Genomic DNA, 15,585 nt, shown 5'->3' with positions numbered 1-15,585 from the left:
TACATATACACACATATACACATATTTATGAACGTCTTCAGCCAATTTGTCAAAGGTGGGACCTGAATCTAGATCTTTCTAAATTCTGGTCTAGCTCTGGACACCAAGGCATGCTGCTTCTCAGTAGTCCAAATCCTTCATAAAGACCTGTTCAAATATTCTTAAGAGAGATAAGTCACCATTTTCAAAAAAATGGATTTGGCATAGCAATTGAAAAAGACAATTTAAGTAACTATTTTAAGTTAAAAAGAATGGTTGGAAAAAGAAAGATTGGTGAGGTTACTATAGTCCAAGTGATCATGACTTACTTAGAACAAGAATCTTGGTAATATAAATTAATATAAAGGGAATCAGAGCTAGAAGTAAGTTTTGTAAGATAAAACATGTGAGGAAAAACATCAAACCAAAGAATAGAGGATGACTTCAGGGCTTTGTGCAAAAAAAGAAAGAGAAAGGTTTTGTAGTTATCTCCAACTGAAACTGAAAGGGAACATTCCAGGAGAAAAAATGAATTCTTTCTTCTTTGCTCTGTTTAGTTTAAGGGAATGGCAAAATATCTGGTGTAAGATGTTTCTGACATAACAGAATATGTTAGCTGGGCCTGGGGGCAGATCTTCATGTTATATGCTTGCTAGTTTTATATGTAAGAATGAGATCACCCTGGAATGGCTTGTAGAGAAAGAACAATTTCCCAGGTGATCCTTGAAATACTAGAATAGTTCACAAAAGGACATGGTTGTGCAAGAAAAACTAAAGGAATTTTTGGGATAGGCCAGTATTATTTATATGGAATTTCCTAATAGAACTATCAAAAAGATGACCATGAAATTTTAACCTTTTACAGAGCTGACCATGCACTAGAAATATCACACCTGCTGAATATGTGGGATAGCCAAGAAAAAAATGTTCTGTTTTTTTATTTAAAATCAACATCGCTGGCTTCATCATCTTCTTATGCATAGATTGTATGATTTTTTTTTCCAGGAATAGTGATATATTTGCGTTAACCAGTTAATGAATCAGTAAATATTTATCAAGTGCTAGACACTATTGTAAAGAATGATGCCCAGCATAGAGCTCTGTGAAATACCCACAAATAATGGACATAAACTTGAAGATGTAGCAAAAGAGACTGAAAAGGAATGATCAATTAGATGGGAGACAAATGCAATTCTCTTGTGACTGGGATTACATATTTGAAAGATGGCTAAAATAAAGATGATCAATTTGTTGTTATTACCTTAGGGAAATTAAATTAATACCTTATAATAGAAATTTAAGACAGATTGCTTAGGTAAATCCTTGATTAATTTAAAGAGATCTTAATTAATATAATGAAGTCTTAGGAGAGGAGCCTTTATATTGTGTATTGGTTTTTTTAAAGTCAGGAAAGCAACTGCCTAAAGGAGAGGATGGTTTTGGCCACTGGTGTCTTTAGACATTCCTGTTTGTTTTTCAGTGACTGCTTACAAGATGGTTAGCTAGCTGAATCTGGAAGGACAGATTGTTGTTGGAGGAGCTGCCCTTTGCCAAAGTTTATAAGTGAGTTGGGAGACCTACTAGCCCATTTCTAGTTTCCCAGTTCAGAAAATAATCTAACAAGAAACAGAAATGACTTAAATTGTTTGTAGGTTTTTAAAATATATTTGCATAATCTCTCAAATCTCTCATCCCCTTCCAGTGACTATTTTAGGGCAAAAATCTTTGACAGTTATATGTGTGCTCATCCTGTGAACTCAGGTCAGAAACTAAAGCTTTGTTAACTGGGTTTTCCTATTTCAAAAGAAGAGGAACAGCCAGTGCATTAATTGAGTTTCTTTAAAGCACATGGTAAAACCAGGAAGATATTTACCCCTGAAAGGGTAAGTCCGTTATAGTGTCCCTAAAACCTGAACTTCTGTGTAAAGAAGTATTTTCTTTTAAAATTTCCTAAGTACTATGATCCAAGAATCTATTCTTCTAGCCGGAGAAAAATGATTTCCTGGGAAGTACTCATCATGGGAGTTGTCTCATAGATGATCCTAAATTCCAAGTTTCAAACTCTGAAAATTTGGCTTCTAGAATGGGAAGAAGATATGCTGAGAAATATATGTAACCATTAAGAAAGATCACTCATATGATCCCTATGGGTAGGGGAGCATTAAAGAGAGCCTGTAATTTTGGAAAGCCAATGACATGGTTCTGCCTACACCCTATCATTTAAGAGAGTAATTCAGATAATATAGCTCCACTGGGAAGCAGTATTGTTTGTTTAACAGCTCCAAAACAGGATTACTTCCTGGGCAGAGTCTATTGAGTGCAAGTGCATGAGGAGTTTTTGTATTTGCATATTGCCATTGAATGCCTTGTTTTCTATATATGTTAATGAGTTTTCCTCAGCATCTGGGTAGATAGAGTATTGTGTCTAAAGTCATAATGCCTTGAATTCAAATACGATCTCTGAACCTGGGCAAGTCATTCAACCTGTTTGCCTTAATCATCAAATAAGAATAACAATACCTATCTTATAGAGATGTTGTGAGGGTCAAATTAGATAATATTTGTAAAGCACTTAGTACAGAGCTTTCTATATTAGAAGGTGCTATAGAAAAGCTTATTCCATTCCTTCCCCCCTTTTCTCCTTTTAGTGGTCTTCATTTTCTGTAAGTTAATATAAAATCTGTCTCATCATCAGTTTGCCTTTATTGCTTTAAAGTTCCTTTATGGTAACTGAAGACCATGTTACCCATATTTGGGGAAATCTAGAAATGAACTATACCTAAGATATGTATATTAATTTGAGGATATGAACTAGAGCAGGGATAGGGAACCTTTTTTTTTTTTTCTTCCAAATGTCTAAGTCATAATTACAAATTCATTTCCCACCAATTAGCATCTAACTAACAATATTACAGAAGAAAGTTTTATTAGGAGAAAACAAAACAAAAAATTCTTGAATCAGTAACGATTAAGTCCCAGAGGTTTATATAAATCTTCTGTATCTTTATAGTCTCAAATATCAATGCAATGTGACTAAGGATACTTCAAAGTGCTCTCTTTCCCCATCTACTCTCTACTGGTTACAAAGAACAGGAAGTACTTTGCCTTCCTTTTCATTCTCCATTATGCTTTTGTTCTGGCATTGTTTGCCAAAACCCCATGAGGTAGACATTAATAAGCTGATGTTTATCATAAATATCATGGCCTCAACTGCCATCAATCTGCAATTACGGAGCCTTTCTGTACTTATTTAGGTTAGTCCCCAGATATAAGCCCCTAATTTCACAAATAGTGCTAATGGCCACATGGTTTTCCAATCTTTAGCATAGAGCAAGCATTTAATACATATTTGTGGATTGATCTATAAGTACATAATATGCCTCCTGCTCCCTGTAACCATCTCATCTTCCCGTTTATTTAGAGAGTGAATTGGCAGGAAGCATCATAAAAAGTTATCAACTTATATAACTCAAGCAGTGGGTGATTGTTGTTCCTAGCTTTCAGCTCATCATCTGTGGTTGCTTTAGCAAATGATTTCTTGGGCATTATATGGTCCATGAACCAGATGTTCTACACCCCTGTAATACAATAAACTCTAGGGGAGGGCAACAAATCAAAATTTTTTTAAAAAAGAAGCTGAACTTTCTTAGATCAATCCCTAGGATCCAACCCAATCAATATGAGCTGAAAGGCTTTGGAAGGTCTTAGGTGACAGCTAGTGGGGAAAAATAAAAACAAAAAATATCTTCTAGTATTCATGCAAATCTCTAAGCACAAAACTTTCATAGAGCTTTTCATAGCACAGAGAGCTCAGAATAACTTTGAGGAAAGGCAGTATATTTTAATGGCAAGAGGATTGAATTTCAAATTGGAGGACTTGAGTTTATGTATTGGTTCTGTTGTTTATTTCTTTTATGATGTCGAATCATTCTCTTAATGTCTCTGAGCCTGAGTTCCTACAGGTCTGATCATGAGGTTACCTTTATATTCAACAACTCCCAGTAGCTCCTTATCACCTTCAAAATCAAATACAAAATGTTCTCTTTGACTTTCAAAGCCCTTCAAAACTCCCTCCCTCCCACTTTGCCAGTCGTCTTATATTTTACTACCATGTACTCTTGATCCAGTGACACTGGCCTCTTGACTGTTCCATGAACAAGATACTCTATCTCTTGGTTCCAAGTATTTTCTCTGGCTAGTTGTCTTTTATGCCTCAAATGCTCTCGCCTCTCATCTCTATCCTTGAGCTTCTTTTAATTTCCAACTAAATTTCCACCTTTTATAGGAAGCCTTTCTCAATTCCTCTTAATTCTAGTGCCTTCCCTCCATTAATTATTTCCTTTTTATCAGATATTTACCTCGTTTGAACATATTTCTATGCTTGGTATCTCACCTAGTAGACTGTGAACTCTTTGAGAGCAGAGATTGTCTTTTGCTTTTCTTTGTAGCCTCAGTGCTAAGTACAGTACCTATAGTGGATACTTAATGCATGCTTATGGACTGAGGTTCCTCATCTAGAAATTTAATGTTGGACTAGATGACCAGTAATATCCCTCACAATTCTACTTCCTCGAGTTTACTCACTGATTTTTGTCTTATGTCCCAGATGGACAACCTAAGAAAATGTCTAACTCATTTCCCACTAATTAGCATCCATCTCAAAATATTACAGAAGAAAGTTTTATTAGAAGGAGAAAACAAAACAAAAAACCCTTGAATCAGTAACTTTAAGTCCCAAAGGTCTATATAAATCTTTTTTATCTTTAATAGTTTCAAATATCAGTGCAATTTGACTAAAGATAGTTCAAAGTGTCATCTCTCCCATCTACTTTCTACTGGTCACAAAGAATAGGAAGTGCTTTGCCTTCTTTTTCATTCTCCATTAAGCCTTTGTTCTGGTTTTGATCTCCTCACCAAAACCCCATGAAGCAGACATTAATAAGTGGATGTTTATCATAAATATCATGACCTCAAGTGCCATCAATGTGCAATTACTGAGACATTCTATACTTATCTAGGTTAGTCCCCAGATATCAAGTGCAGGATATTGCTTAGCCTAGACTTCTTTGTGGTCCCTAATTCCACAAATGGTGCTAATGGTCACATGGTATAGAGTATCCCTGGTATAGAGTAGGCATTTAATAGATATTTGTGTATTAACTTGTAAGCATTACATAATATGCCTCCTTCTCCCTATAACCACCTCATCTCTTTGTCTAAACAGAGAGTGAATTAGCAGAATGTTTAGGGTTAGGAATTATTAGAATATATACTTATAAGAAAATCATTAGAAGAAGAGAGCTTCCCAGAGCTTGATACAGAATAGAAGATATGTAAATCAGTGGGGGAGTTGATTAACCAAAAGACGAAGTGCTTGTCAGGACATACCCAGGCTCTTCCTTGCATAGGACTGTATCAACTAGTCTTTTTTTTTTTTTCCATGGGAATCTCACATTGGACGCTTTGAGACATCAGCCCTGGGGGCAACATGCCCCTAGCACAATCTCTTTCTCTCAAATAAAATATTAAAAATTCTCTAATCTCTATCTTGCCTCAGTTTCTCTGTAATTACAATTTACTCTTCCCAATAACTCTAGGAGAAAGGTTCTTTTATTGTCTTTATTTTACAAATGGGGACACTGAGGCAGACAAAAGTCAAAGGATTTTATTAAGGACACAGAACTAGGGCTCAGAGAAGTAATGAGCAGAGAAGAAATCAATGAGAAAGAACAATTCTATTGTAGAATTCACCCAGGTTCTAACCTGGCTGTGGGACACTGAATAGGTGATACTTCACCAACTCCTAAAGCAGTTAGAGAGAGGAGTTTGAATTTGAATACCAAACTGTGTTTCTTGGATTTTGAATTTCTTGCTGAAAGGGCTATGGAAACCAGTTTGAGGAGAACTATAGAGACTGGATATTCAATGTGCATTAACATATTTTTGAAAATCATTTCTGATGTTATAAGATTAAAGAGCTGCACAGAATCATGCCTTTGTAAATAACCTCAAATGAAATGTAGCAGGAATAATACAAAGGGAAATTAGGCAGGGTGCACAGAGCCAAGAATCTGATTTGACCAACCCATATCAAACATATGGGTTTGCTGGATTTCCTACAATAAGGAATATAGAACAAAACCTTTGAGGACAAGCCAAAGGAGTAATAATAGCTGCAGTATTCTGAGAGAGATCTTTAGAGCTACAGAACTTGTTACTGAATAGAATCAGGCACTGTCTACAATTTATCCATTCCTAATCTTGTTTGCACATAAGTCAACTCAACAAACATCTATTAAATGCTTAATATGTGCCAGACAATTTGCTAAATACTTGAGATACAAAGAAAGAAGAGACAGTTCCAGCTCTAAAGGCGCACACAGTATGATGAGGAAGATAACATGAAAGAACTGTATGCAAACAAATGCAAACATTGAAGATAATCTCAGAGGGAAAGCTCTAAGATTAAAAAAAATTAAACATTTTTATTTAAAATTATGAGTTCAGTATGCTACTCCTCCATCCTTCCCTATCATTCTCTCTCCCTGATGTGGCAAGCAATTAATATAGGTTATACATGTGCAGTTATGTAAAACATTTACATTTTAGTCATTTTGTAGAAGATTCAGATAAAATTAAAAAAGGAAACAAAGAAAGTAAAAAATAGCCTGCTTCAGTCTGTATTCAATCAATAGCAGTTCTTTCTCTAGAAGCAGATAGTATGTTTCATCATTAGTCTTTTGGGATTGCCTTATATTAATTATCACATTGTTGAGAATAAGTTATCCCGACATCACCCCCCCAAAATGGAATTTATATTAAAAACACAAAAAAACTGATGAAAATACAAGTTATGTCTATTGTTTTTTATAAAATGAAATTATCATTTGAAGTTATTCCCCCACCCAAAGGGATATTCCAAAACAATGGAGGAACTGTTATACTGTTGTGCCACAGTTCCCTTTTAATGGCCTGACCCAGTTTCCCTAATTGTCCTATTTAGTTACTCTGCCTCAGGGTATAATCATTCCTTCTTAATGTTTGATAGGATAAATGTCTTGTATCTTAGCTCTTAGGCTATTCTTATTCCCTCTTAATGTTTAATGGGATAAAGGTCTTTATCCATTTTAGATGTCATTAGAATATCAGGAACCTCTCCACCAGTAGCTCCCATTATGTCATCATAGGTGCTTCCTCCCATTAGGTCATCCCCATCCAGGTACTTCCCCCATTATGTCATTGTTCTTGTTACCTTAAAAAAGAATCTTGTTATCTGACATTCAGGGCTGGATTCTTTGAGACTATAGTCTTATTCAGCCCTGGGACCAAACATGGATCCATTTGGTCCCAGTAAATTTCTTCATTTAATAAACTATTAAATTGTTCTCTAATCTTTATCTTGCTCATTTTCTCCAGCATTACAATACATAGTATTGAGAAGAGGAAAAAGATGACCAAAAAAACCTCAGCAACTATAGACAGTATGTGATACACTGGCTACAGTACTGACCCTAGAGTCAGGAAGATTTGAATTCAAAACTAGCTTCAGACATTTACTAGCTGTGGGAACCTCTGTCAGCTTGTTTCTTCTTCTATAAAATTCAGAGTAATAAAATCCTCCCCCCCCCCCCATTGTAAGGATAAAATGAAATAAATTTGTAATATGACTTGCAAACCTCAACCTACTACATAAATGCTAATTATTATCATCAAATTATATGACTATGGAAAATGAACAGGAAGATTTCCACAGATGATTTTCTATAATACACCATATTTTTACAGAGATCATCACATAACAGAGAGAGCCATAAAAAATATAAGGTATCTCTATATCTTTTTTGTTGTTGATTACCAGCCTTGCCCCATCCCAAATAATGACTTGGCAGGAAAAAAATCAATCTTAAAGCTTATTTTCAAGTAATGTCTCCTACACATGTACCAATCACACAAAACTCTCTGACAGATACAGCTCTAAAGATAACTTTATCAAATGATAGGCCATGTGCCAACATGAAGGATAGAACAAAACAGAGAGCCATATAATCTCCAAAGATGTTTGCCAGATTTATGGAGGTTGTCCATAGTGATGTCCAAAAAGAATGATTCCTCGTTGACAGAGAGGTTATCCAGATGGTCTTATTTGTACATAATCATGTGCTGATTATATCAAGCCCTGGAAAATGACAGTGCTTCTTCAAAAAAAAAAAATCATGGTTACTCAAAAAAGATTGATCTAATCACATATGCTGGCAAAATAAAGTAGATTGACAATGCATGCTGTTTGGATGAAGGCTGTTAGAAAAAGAAATAACCTATCTGTATGTGTTTTTTGGATGAAAATTGCTGATGGCCTTGTGAACTGGGTTCATAATCAAATTGATAAGGAAGATCGGTTGAAATAGGTAGTGTTTTCATTGATCCAAGCTGTTTTTTGCTCTAAAATCACATCTCTTTAGGAGCAGTGTTATTATGGTAATGCTATATGGACACAAACTATAAAAAGTCACAGTTTCAGACAACTGAACTTCATTTTTCATGGCCCAATTCAGGAAATATTAATTCATTCTTCCTCTTTTTCACTCTTTCTCTCTTTTGGGTAGCCTAAACAATTACTCTGGTTTATACTTTCCTCATAAAGGTAAAATGAGCTAATTAGGCAAAGCAATCTCCATGGCCTTTCACTCTGCACATCTATGATCCTATTATTCTTAATATTTTTCATCTTCACATCCATTCCTTGTTTTAAGCCTATGATCTTTCTTTATGTTCCTTCATAAGATTCATCCATTAGTACTTTCATTTTGTTATCTTAATGACCATCAGAAAAGGTGAATGTTTCCTCCTTTTCTAAGTCTAAATATGATTCAAGGTATTCTATTCAAGCTTTCTTCTTATCTTTATATTTCTTTGATTAAATGACTGTCATAGGCAGAATCTCATTATAAGACATAATAATCTAGTTCCCTGTCTCATTTCCTACCATCCTCAATAATATTTTTATTTGATCTCCCTACCTGAGTTTCACTAAAAATTATTCTGTTTTCATTTCCTTAATCCCTCAAAGAAAAAGTGAAACTTCTAAAAGGATATAGCCTGACTACACATTTTACTGAATATAAATTATTCAGAGCTTGGTGTTTTCATGCTATATGGACAATGTTTACCTTCCTATTTCTATTTTTTATAAACTGCCTATCACATTTCTAAATTTTCTTTGATTTCTTCAATAAAAAGCCAATCAAGATGCCCTTCTCTTCTAAGAATCAATTTCCCCTCCTTTGGTTATTAAATTCAACCTTATGGCAATTATTTTTTATTTGGCTTAAAAATTTTCCTATTTTTTTTTCAGAATTTCATACTCCAGCATTTCTTTTATTTATTGTTTTAATCAAATAGTCATATAAAATTAAGACATTTATTTGCTAGAAAAAGAACCATTCCCTGGACATCTGCAAGATTTTTTCTTTAATTATTTTTTCAAAGTACATTTCTTCAAGAGTTAAATTTGTAGCTCCTCTCTAAAAGCATTCCACTGTTGTTCAATCATGTCCAACTCTTCATAAACCATTTGGTGTATTTTTGATAAAGATTTTGATGTAGTTTTCCATCGCCTTCTCTGACTTGTTTTTCAGATGAGGAAACAGAGGCAAAAAAGTTAAGTGATTATTCATGATTATTCAGTTAGTGTCTATCAGAATCTGGATTTAAACTCATGAAGATGAGCCTTTTTGCTTTTAGGCTTGGCAATATCCACTGTGTTACCTAAAAGATACCATAGATTAATATAATCCATATTTTGCCTTCTATTTTTACTAATTCTACATAATTTTCTTGAATGATTTCAAGAAGTATTATATTCAGATTTTTGTGTTTTTCTAGGAGATCAATAATTCCCTGATTGGCTAGTAATTATCTGTCTTTCTTGTCTTTGACTTATAGAGATCTCAACTATTTTTCTGATTCTGTTCTCTTTGATTTTGTTCAAATATTGATTCTTCCCATTCTAGCACTTAGCACAATGCCTGCCTTTTAATGGACTCTTCATAAAATGCTTGCTGACAGACTGCATTTTTGAGTTGTGAAAATACTGATCATTTTTTTTTCAGATGGTCATGTGCTTTAATGAGACTTCCCATTAATTGTTCAAAACAGCTGATACTCTTGTTTGTCTTTGTAAATTCTTCTTTTAGAGCTCTATTGTCTGTTCTAATTGCTTTCCTTATTTTTTCTATAATTCTTTCACTGAAATAAAAAACACTTTGGAGAATTTTATGGCCACTCTACAATCATTATGGGGTGGGTCATCTAGTTGTTGTTGCTGTAATATTACTTTTCTGAGAATTTCTTCTTGCTTTCTTTTATCACATAATGTTTATTGATTGTATTGAGGTCTATTTGGTTGTGATTTACTCACTTTCTCAGTCTCTCTGCTGGCTTTTCGGTAAGGATTTCCTTATAATGAATTCTTTCCTTTCTTTTACTTTTTGTGGTTCTTTTATCATTATTTGGCACAATTTCTTCCCGTTTTGAATTGATGACAAGGAGCATAGGTACACCAGTCAACATTCAGTGATATTGCTGTAAGTCATTCACAACATTCTCAAAAAAAAAAAAAAAAAAAAAACTGTGTAGAAATCAGTGTAAGGTATATGAGCTGGCCATTCTGGATGTCATCTCTATGTCCTTCCACCTTTTTAAAAAAAAAAAATGATGCCATATATGTTTATCTTTTCCATTCTTCTGGAAATTTCTCCTCTTTTTTTTTAATTTTTTAATTTTTATTTTTTAATTTTCTCCTCTTTGAGATATTTTGCAAATGATTCTATCTTTGTCTCATTCTTTGTCTTCTCATCTTTGTCTTCATTTTCTAATATTCTAATTTACTTACACTTTGATTATATGTGTATTTTGAGTAACTGTTTAATTTCTCTTTACCTTTATGATACAACTATTTCATGATTTTACTGCCCAAAGTGGCTAGTTCTGAAACGATTCTCTTGATATGACTTCAAAGTGAGATAATGCAGTATTATTACTTTTTCTTTAGAGTTATAAAATGAAATAAACTCTACCAACAAATTAATTGCTTCTCCATAAATAACCTGGGAACTTTCTTTTTATTTATTTTTTTATTAAATATTTTTATTTTTCAAAACTTATGAATGGGCAATTCTTCAACATTAGCCCTTGCAAAACCTTGTATTCCAATTTTCCCTCCCTTCACCCCCCAGGAACTTTCTTTTTATTTAGCAGCAATTTCTTATTGCTTTAATGACTTCTGTTTTTCCTTTATGGAATTACATCAGTAAATTTGGGAATTTTTGTCATTGTGCAAAAAGCCCTTCACATTTAGAATATCAATAAGAAATCTTATGTATACATTGTACTTTTTTAAACTGTAACTTTTTTTTGAAGAAGGGAAGTAGAAAACTGGGAGAAAAACCGTGTAACTCTTAGTACTTTCTTCTTTTCTGATATTTTATTCTTGTGCTTCGGAAATATAACAGTGCCATGCAGGACCACCGAATATTCTCTTTTATCTGTTTTTCAAGATGCCATGTCTAAAGAATTTTTCATCTATGGACCTACCTAACTTCTGATAAACTTCCAATACTTACTCAGTCAAGTTCTTGGATAAGAGACTACTTTGTATATAACCAGCATCATATTTAAACTGTTTTCATTTTGGAAGAAACTAGTGGCTATATGCTCTATTGACGCAGTCTTTGAAGATGCAAAATCATTTCTATGTTACAATGGAAAATAGGAGTAGGGCTTTTGGAGTTCTATTTGCCTTATCTTAATAGAAATAAGGTAGCTAAACCAAGGTTTTATTAGGAGTATCATAAATAAATGGAAAAAGATCAAGATGCATAAATTCCTGCCCATCCCATGCTACTCTTGTCCATGGCTTCCTATCATTCCTCTATAGGAATCATGTCAGATATCTGCCTTGATATCACAAAAATATCCATTCAACAAACTAGCTATCTCTTTTCTCTCATTACATGAGTAGTTCATCTTTTTTTTTTTCAATAGTAAATTTTATTACTGTTCTCCTTGTTAATTCCACAGTATAAATGACTTCATACTTCTTTAAGGCACAGTGATTCTGGGCTTGACGTCAAGAAGACCCAAGTTTAAATCCAATCTTAGACACATTGTGTCATCCTGGGCAAGTTATTTAACCTTTATTTGCTTCAGTTTCTTTAATTGTAAAATGGAGATAATAATACCTATCTCCCAGCATTGTTATGAGTATTAAGTAATATTTGTAAAGTCCTTAGCACACTGCCTAGCACATATTGGATCCTATATAAGTGCTAGTTCTTTTTATCATCATTATTATTTATCTGTATTATGTAGCAGTCTGCTAATAGTCATCTCTCCATTGTCTTTTGTGTGTGTGTATGGTTGCTCCGATTTGCAAATGACATTATGCTGAATGTATTAAGTCTTAGAACACTGAGAGGAACTTCTTAAATGAGATTCATAATCATTCTAAACAGAGGAATGATTCTAAATCATTCCCTCACAGGAATACTAAGTGGATAAAGAATGTCTATTGCTCAAATTATGGTATGCATTTTAGTGAACAACCTATAGAACTTTTCCATCAGTACTTCTATCTTGGGAAGATACTACAAATAGACAAAGAGTTGGACTTATAATTGAAAAAGAAACAAAAACAAATAGGAATGTCTTTGAAAATTTTCACAGTTATTTTAATGATCATAAACATTTGCCTCAAGCAAAAACCCATCTTGTAGATATTTATATCTTTCTAGTGTTATATGCCTATGATTTGTGAAAGACTATAGTCACCAAATAACTGAAATTGAGGATCTTGCAAAGTATCACCATATCATTTAAATTCATTAATTTGTTGTTTATTTATCCAATTAAAACATTGTATAAGAATACATATTTTTTTTAAAAGACGAAGGGAAAAAAGCATAATCAGGGAAGATTTTAATTGAGTTTTGAAGGATGGATTCTGTCTGCATAGGTGAAGGATCTTTCCTAGAAGAAGATTGATAGAGAATAGATTTAATAGCATATTTTCAGGCCCCTGATGAAACTGTTGATTAGAGCAGAAGATTCACATTGAAAAATAATAGGAAATTAAGTTGGCCAATTGGAAGGAAATTTTGGAGAATCTTGAAAGCAAGAGATTCATGGATTTTCTATGTTACAGTATCTCAGTGAATTTAATAGCTAAAACATAGTTTTAAAAAGTTAGACCATCTCATTTTGACCCAGTTCTCTAGGAAGTAATGAAATATCATTCTCCCTCTAATCCCTCATAAAGCACCTGTTTATAACAAACAGCCAACTTACTTGCCAATTTCTGTTGCAGTTGATTCTTTATTTTGGACATGTGGAAGCTCATGATCAACTTAATTTTATGCATGTCTCAACGGAACCTGGGAGTTTTGAAAATATGTTTAAACATCTCTTTATTATTTTAATTCACCTCATGGATCCTTTGGAGTTTAGAGAATAGGGTTTTATGGCTTTATCTTTAAAAATGAAACTAGGGCAGTGGCAGTACTAGTGTGAGTTACACTAGTAGTTAGAAATGTGTGACTTTGTAGCACTAGAATTATAACAATTATTGTGTGCCTTGAGTTGTTATCAACAACCCAGAAGAGTGATCTTCAGTTTCTAAATCTTTTCAAACTCATCTAGAGCAAGTCCATATTTCACTCTTCCATCACTAAGGTTGACCCAGAGTGGATTTCTGCACACTGTGATTTTCTCCCCCTTATAACATACCGGTGCAGAATTGTTACAGGTCAGCTGAATGATGCCATTACTGTTACCTTGCTGAATAAAAGAGGGTGCTCAGTGACTGCTTAGCTTACCCTTCTGGCTAGCATTGCAAGTTCTTAGCTAGAATAAACTTTAAGGAGCTTGTAAGATTCCCTCCTTAGGACCGCAGGAGGGGACAGCCTGTGCAAAACCAATCAGCCCCCATACTTCAAGCAGTGTTTGTATATGTTTCAGCGTATCCAGGCAAAGTCTTTTAACTTTCCATCCTACGGGCTGGAGCTGTACTTTCCTGAATGGCAGCCAGGAAAAATTTTGTAGATTTGGCAGGAAGACTGTGGGAAGCCTGGTGCAAGACCAGCCAGAGAGCTGGAGCAGACTCTTTCTATAAAGGACAGACCATCGAAACACCTCCCTTTGTTTCGCCCTACAAGGGAACATAAATGGAGCCCCAAGATCACAATCAGGACCTATTGTATAAACTTGGGGTTTCCATAACCAGCTTGCATTTTTGGCACCAAGTGCCTTATTATTTTTCAACTGGAAAACTAATTAGAAAGGATTCTTTTTTTATCTGGGTGTTAATACTATGGTTCTGGCCCATTTTCTGGCCCTTGGCCACATCGTTGTAGTCCCTAGGGCAATGCCTGACAAATTAAGATAAAACCGTTACTTAATGTTTTCCTACTAAGAGAAAACAAAAACTGTTTCCTGCCCTTATTAATTGGATGAAGTCAATTTCCAGGTTTAAAAAAAAGGAGAGGGGAGGAGGCATAATCAGGGTGTCAACCTACAGCCCTTATCTTTCTCTCTACTTTGCAGGAATGTAAAGAGGAGGAAAGGTTATTAGGTTTGACCCCTAAGTTTCAGGTGTCTTGGGAAAAGTCCTACAGAGGCATTTGTCAGATATGTTGGCTTTTGCTACCATGGGTCTCCCTCTGGCCTCTCCACTGTCAGTGAGAGTTGATTTACCTGGGGATGAGAAGAGGAAGCAGAGGGACTTTTTAGAAACTGAGGAAAGATTCCAGCCTTGACAAGTCTCTTAGTCATAGCAGTCCAGAAGGCACTGCCCAGTTTGAGAAGGATAAACAGAGCCAAATTTCCTCTGTTTTGAAAATATATTGAAAGGAAATTCACACTCCGGTGATGTAGTTTGTGATTAGGAGCATTTGTATCTTGCTTGCTGGCTTAGGACTTCAGGGAGAACGTGTAGAGGAAAAAAAAAAAGGCAGGGGAGGGCCTGTAGTGGCGGTAGTGAGGTTTCCATCCTTTAAATTTTTCGTTATGATAAACAGCTTTTTCCATGGCAACCCATGCTGATGCCACAAATAAAGGGAATGTGAGGCCTCCGGCAAGCAGGCCACAACTTGGGAAAACATCCAGGATGATGCAGAATATTTAGAGGGGAAGCGTAAGCAAAAAAAAAAAAAAAAAAAAAAAGGGGGGGGGAGTGAAAGAACAGCAACATCTTAGCTGTTTAAAGTCTGAGGCAACAACACACACACACACACACACAAAAAAACAGAATTTGGGTGTGTTTCTAGGAAGGACTTTTGTCTTGGGTATGGAGGGTACATCTCCTGGGGCTAGAAACAGACCAAGAAAGGATCTGCTGTTTCCCATCCAGTCTTTCTTTGTAAATTGTGGGTGGTGGCTGGTGTGGGCTTTTTTTTTTTTTTAATATAATCTATATAAAAGGCTCACATGCCATTTTGTACACTTTCCCCCCATTAACAACAAAACTTATTCTGGAGCAAAAATCATTTAACAATGAAGCTATGTTCTCAATGTTCTTCGGCTTGATTATGCAAACTCTGCTGGTTGTTGCTA

Source organism: Antechinus flavipes, chromosome 5 (genome assembly GCF_016432865.1).
Source record: "Antechinus flavipes isolate AdamAnt ecotype Samford, QLD, Australia chromosome 5, AdamAnt_v2, whole genome shotgun sequence".
NCBI classification, from domain to species: domain Eukaryota; kingdom Metazoa; phylum Chordata; class Mammalia; order Dasyuromorphia; family Dasyuridae; genus Antechinus; species Antechinus flavipes.
Note: the sequence above shows the minus strand (reverse complement) of the source record.